Below are 6,587 nucleotides of genomic sequence, written 5' to 3'. Positions count from 1 at the left end.
CAATCTACCTCACAAAGCTAAAATGAAGATTGCGTGAGGATAACGAGCACAAATATGTTTAGGATAATATTAGCCACTCAGCAGGTGGTGAATAAATGATGACTTTTATAATTAATTATAATGACCTTGGCAATAATGGAGAAATTGTTAAACATCAAATGTATTTTAAAAGAATTGGCAAGATGGTGATGACAGTAGGTCTGAATAAAGTTTAAAGAAAGAATAAAATTAATCCCTCCAGCCACTGTGCAAGAGCATTTTTGCTACTTAGGATGATGTGTGAAAGACTTGGAAGTATCTTGGGAGCTAAATGTTTAGCATACAGACCCAAATAGTCCCAGATTTACAGATCTAACATATTTAAGAAATTCTATAGAATCAAAATGTTGTTTATTCTCTCCATTTATTGAGTGGTTCATCTCTCCACATATCTATTTACTTGTGAACAAAATACGTACCTAACATAATGCCTACCCACACAAGGATAGGTGCATTGTTTTTGTCCTGTGAAAATTATCTTCCTAACTCATTAGCAACATGATGTGCCCACTGAGGTATATTTTCCAATAATACTAGCGGATTGCACATGTAAACTCCAGCATTTTCTCACTGAGTCCTTTTGCAACCATTAGGTCATTAAGAGGTTCTATCAGTGCCATTTGGATACAGATCAAAAATAAGCCAACTGTCTCCCAGGCTGCAAGAACTCAGGAGTTGCCTCATTAATGCTTTGCTCTAACTAACCTCAGAATGATTTCCCCTGGGATGGTTTTCTGGTTAGCGTTGTGGAGAATACGTTTACACAGTCACCTAAGAAGTATGTGTTTATGAATTAATATAATTGGAGAAAATGATGGAAAGAGGTGGAAGCCTCTTTTTAAACTAGGAGACCATGCAGGGTGACAGGCTTGGCTGGAGTCCTGAATGAATCATTGATCATTGGTTAGTGGTCCTACCACTTACCTGCTATTTGATCTTGAATAAGTCATTCACAGGCATCTTCCCTTTTCTCACAAAATAAACAATACTGTTAGTCTGGAAGGTTTTTAATTCCCTTTCTATTAATCTTATTTAAGTAAGGGAAAATTGAAATTGAAGATTTTTGTTTCTTATTAAGAGATGCCACTTTCAAAGGCTGAGATGATAGCTACCTATGTGATAATAAAAGATTATGATAAAATTAAATTACACAAGCTAGTAGAAATAAAATCAGTCAATTAATTTTAAGAATCATTCTCAAGTGTACCTTCAATTAAATGAATTACCCACACAAATATTGTAAACTAATTTTTACAAAGGCAATTTGAAGGGTGGTTTGTAAACAGTGCTGCAACAACTGAACATCCACATGCAAAAATAAATAAAACTAGATACAAACTTTATGCATTCCACAAAAATCAGCTCAGAATGAATTATAGGAGGTAGAACATAATTCCTTATTCTTTACAAGTGGGCTACAAATAGCCACTTGTTTCTACAGACTACAATACGGAAAAGGGGAGAAAAAGAATAATTTTATGGTGGAGAAACCTAACAAATACTATCTCTGCTAAGTGATCAAGATTAATATTAACAGCTATAAGTCACACTGACCGCATACGCTCCTGATACAATTGTTGAGAATTGTGCTTTACCTCATAGCAAACACCCTCTTCCAACAAAGCAAGAGAAGCCTCTACACATGGACATCACCAGATGGTCAATACTAAAATCAGATTGATTATATTCTTTGCAACCATAGATGGAGAAGCTCTATACAGTCAGCAAAAGCAAGACCAGGAGCTGACTGTGGCTCAGATCATGAACTCCTTATTGCCAAATTCAGACTTAAATTGAAGAAAGTAGGGAAAACCACTAGGCCATGCAGGTATGTCCTAAATCAAATCCCTTAAGATTATACAGCAAAACTGACAAATAGATTCAAGGTACTAGATCTGATAAACAGAGGGCCTCATGAACTATGGACAGAGGTTCGTGACATTGTACAGGAGACAGGGATCAAGACTATCCCCAAAGGAAAAAAAATGCAAAAAAGCAAAATGGCTGTCTGAGGAGACCTTACAAATAGCTGTGAAAAGAAGAGAAGTGAAAGGCAAAGGAGAAAAGGAAAGATATATTCATTTGAATGCAGAGTTCCAAAACATAGCAAGGAGCGATAAGAAAGCCTTCCTCAGTGATCAGTACAAAGAAATAGAGGAAAACAATAGAATGGGAAAATCTAAAGATCTCTTCAAGAAAATAAGAGATACAAAGAGAACATTTCATACAAGTTTAGATCAGTCGCTCAGTCGTGTCCAACTCTGAGACCCCACGAACCACGGCACGCCAGGCCTCCCTGTCCATCACCAACTCCCAGAGTCCACCCAAACCCATGTCCATTGAGTCCGTGATGCCATCCAGCCATCTCATCCTCTGTCGTCCCCTTCCCCTTCTGCCCTCAATCCTTTCCAGCATCAGGGGCTTTTCAAATGAGTCAGTTCTACGCATCAGGTGGCCAAAGTATTGGAGTTTCAGCTTTACCATCAGTCCTTCCAATGAACATCTAGGACTGATCTCCTTTAGGATGGACTGGTTGGATCTCCTTGCAGTCCAAGGGATGCTCAAGAGTCTTCTCCAGCACCACAGTTCAAAAGCATCAATTCTCTGGCACTCAGTTTTCTTCACAGTCCAACTCTCACAATCATACATGACTACTGGAAAAACCATAGCCCTGACTTGATGGACCTTTGTTGACAAAAAGTAATGTCTTTGCTTTTTAATATGCTATCTAGGTTGGTCATAATTTTCCTTCCAAGGAGTAAGCATCTTTTAATTTCATGGCTGCAATCACCATCTGCAAAGATTTTGGAGCCTAGAAAAATAAAGTCAGCCACTGTTTCCACTGTTTCCTCATCTATTTGCCATGAAGTGATGACTGGATGCCACGATCTTAGTTTTCCTAATGTTGAATTTTAAGCCAACTTTTTCACTCTCCTCTTTCACTTTCATCCAAAGGCTCTGTAGTTCTTCTTCACTTTCTGCCATAAGGGTGGTATCATCTGCATATCTAGGGTTATTGATATTTCTCCCAGCAATCTTGATTCCAGCTTGTACTTCATCCAACCCAGCATTTCTCATGATGTACTCTGCATATAAGTTAAATAAGCAGAGTGACAATACACAGCCTTGCTGCTGCTGCTGCTACTGCTGCTAAGTCACTTCAGTCATGTCCGATTGTGTGAGATCCCATAGACAGCAGCCCACCAGGCTCTCCCATCCCTGGGATTCTCCATGCAACCAACCAAGGAAGGAAATGGAATGATTTGCCATTTCCTTCTCCAATGCATGAAAGTGAAAAGTGAAAGTGTAGTCTCTTAGTCATGTCCAACTGTTTGCAACCCCATGGACAGCAGCCTACCATGGGATTTTCCAGGCAAGAGTACTGGAGTGGTTTGCCATTGCCTTCTCCGATACAGCCTTGATGTACTCTTTTTTCTATTTGGAACCAGTCTGTTGTTCCATGTCCAGTTCTAACTGTTGCTTCCTGACCTGCATACAGGTTTCTCAAGAGGCAGGTCAGGTGGTCTGGTATTCCCATCTCTTTCAGAATTTTCCACAGTTTATTGTGATCCACACAGTCAAAGTCTTTGGCATAGTCAATAAAGCAGAAATAGATGTTTTTCTGGAACTCTCTTGCTTTTGTGATGATCCAGAAGATGTTGACAATTTGATCTCTGGTTCCTCTGCTTTTCTAAAACCAGCTTGAACATCTGGAAGTTCACGGTTCACGTATTGCTGAAGCCTGCAGTTTCATGCAAAGATGGGCTCAATAAAGGACAGAAATGGTAGGAACCTAACAGAAGCAGAAGATATTAAGAAGAGGTGGCAAGAATACATGGAAGAACTGTACAAAAAAGATCTTCACAACCCAGATAATCATGATGGTGTGATCACTCACCTAGAGCCAGACATCCGGGAATGTGAAATCAACTGGGCCTTAGGAAGCATCACTATGAATAATGCTACTGGATGTGATGGAATTTCAGTTGAGCTATTTCAAACCCTAAAAGATGATGCTGTGAAAGTGTTGCACTCAATATGCCAGCAAATTTGGAAAACTCAACAGTGGCCACAGGACTGGAAAAGGTCAGTTTTCGTTGTAATCCCAAAGAAAGACAACGCCAAAGAATGCTCAAACTACCGCACAATTGCACTCATCTCACACTTGAGCAAAGTAATGCTCAAAACTCTCCAAGCCAGGCTTCAACAGTATGTGAACCATAATCTTCCAGATATTCAAGCTGGTTTTAGAAAAGGCAGAGGAACCAGAGATCAAATTGCCAACATCTGCTGGATCATGGAAAAAGCAAGAGAGTTCCAGAAAACATCTATTTCTGCTTCATTGACTATGCCTTTGACTGTGTGGATCACCACAAACTGTGGAAAATTGTTAAAGAGATGGGAATACCAGACCACCTGACCTGTCTCTTGAGAAATGCAGATCAGGAAGCAACAGTTAGAACTGGACATGGATCAATAGATTGGTTCCAAATAGGGAAATGAGTACATTAAGGCTGTATATTGTCACCCTGCTTATTTAACTTATATGCCGAGTACATCATGAGAAATGCTGGGTTGGAAGAAGTACAAGCTGGAATAAGGATTGCTGGGAGAAATATCAATAACCTCAGATATGCAGATGATACCACCCTTATGGCAGAAAGTGAAGAAGAACTACAGAGCCTCCTGATGAAAGTGAAAGAGGAGAATGAAAAAGTTGGCTTAAAGCTCAACATTAGGAAAACTAAGATCGTGGCATCTGGTCCCATCACTTCATGGGAAATAGATGGGGAAACAGTGACAGACTTCATTATGGGGGCTCCAAAATCATTGCAGATGGTGATTGCAGCCATGAAATTAAAAGCCAGTTGCTCCTTGGAAGAAAAGTTTTGACCAACCTAGATGGCATATTCAAAAGCAGAGACATTACTTTGCCAACAAAGGTCCATCAAGTCAAGGCTATGGTTTTTCCAGTAGTCATGTATGGATGTGAGAGTTGGACTGTAAAGAAAGCTGAGTGCCAAAGAATTAATGCTTTTGAACTGTGGTGTTGGAGCAGACTCTTGAGCATCCCTTGGACTACAAGGAGATCCAACCAGTCCATCCTAAAGGAAATTAGTCCTGGGTGTTCATTAGAAGGACTGATGCTGAAGCTTAAACTCCAGTAGTTTGTCCTCCTGACGTGAAGAGCTGACTCATTTGAAAAGACCCTGATTCTGGGAAAGATTGAAGGCAGGAGGAGAAGGGGACAACCAAGCATGAAATATTTGTATGGCGTCACCACCTCGATGGACATGAGTTTCAATAAACTCCAAGAGTTGGTGATGGACAAGGAGGCCTGGCATGCTGCTCTCCGTGGGGTCACAAAGAGCTGGACACAACTGAGTGACTGAACTGAATTGAAGTGAACCATGCTTTACCTCTTTGATCATCTTCATCTTCCATAAAATCCCAAATCCCAGTCTAATGATAAGGAAAAGTCAGAAAAGTTCCAGTTGAGAGACTTACAAAATACTTGGCCAGTGGGAGTCCCCTGGTAGCCTAGTGGTTAGGATTCCTGGCTGTCATGCTTGGCACAGGCTCAATCCATGGTCCAAGAACAGAGATCCTATGAGCTGTGTGACACAACCAAAAAAAAAAAAAAAAAGCTTAGAAAAAAATTTGGCCAGTGTAAGAAACTGTAATAGCCAAGACATGTTGACTAAATGTAATGTTATATCCTGGGTGGAATCTTGTAAGAGAAAAAGGACATTAGACAAAAACAAAGGAAAATCTGAATGAAGAAAGGATTTTGATTAATAATAATGTATCACTATTAGTTCATTAATTCTGTTATATGTATAATACTAATATGATCATTGTACACTGTTAATAATAGAAATTGTATGTGCGGTATATGGAACTTTCTCTACTATCTTTGCAATTTTTTGCAAATCTTATACTATTTTAAAATTAACTTTAGAAAATCACATGAACTTTTTGTGTATTTTTCAGCAAAATGTTTACACTAATAATATTTCTTTGAAATTTCTTCTTTCTGTTTCCTTCAGAGTAAATGATACAGCTGTTATGTAACACAATCCTACCCTGTACTACTATTTGGTCCTTTAATGAGCTTTCAATTTTGAAAATAATTTGCATCCAAAGAACTATATCTTTGAAGGTAAAATACCACCAACAGAAAATAAGGGGGAAAGCAACTCAATTTATGAGGATCTTATCAGCAAAACAATAACAACCACAAACTACCAGCTTAATAATAAGAAACAAGCATCCTTAGGAGCCCCAGTGGTTTGAGGATGATCTTATCTTGTAAAATAGAAATCTATGTAATAATGCCAACATAGGCAAAAGACTGCAGCAGGCTGGATTCTACATAGCACTGTTAGTTAACCCCAGCGTATTCTTTGATTTGCTTCCTGTCAAAGTGTTTCCAACCTAGTATATTCAAAAGCAGAGACATTACTTTGCCGACTAAGGTCTGTCTAGTCAAGGCTATGGTTTTTCCTGTGGTCATGTATGGATGTGAGAATTGGACTGTGAAGAAG

This window comes from Ovis canadensis, chromosome 6 (genome assembly GCF_042477335.2).
Source record: "Ovis canadensis isolate MfBH-ARS-UI-01 breed Bighorn chromosome 6, ARS-UI_OviCan_v2, whole genome shotgun sequence".
Classification (NCBI taxonomy): Eukaryota; Metazoa; Chordata; class Mammalia; order Artiodactyla; family Bovidae; genus Ovis; species Ovis canadensis.
The sequence above is the reverse complement of the archived record's forward strand: the minus strand, read 5'-3'. Positions refer to the sequence as shown.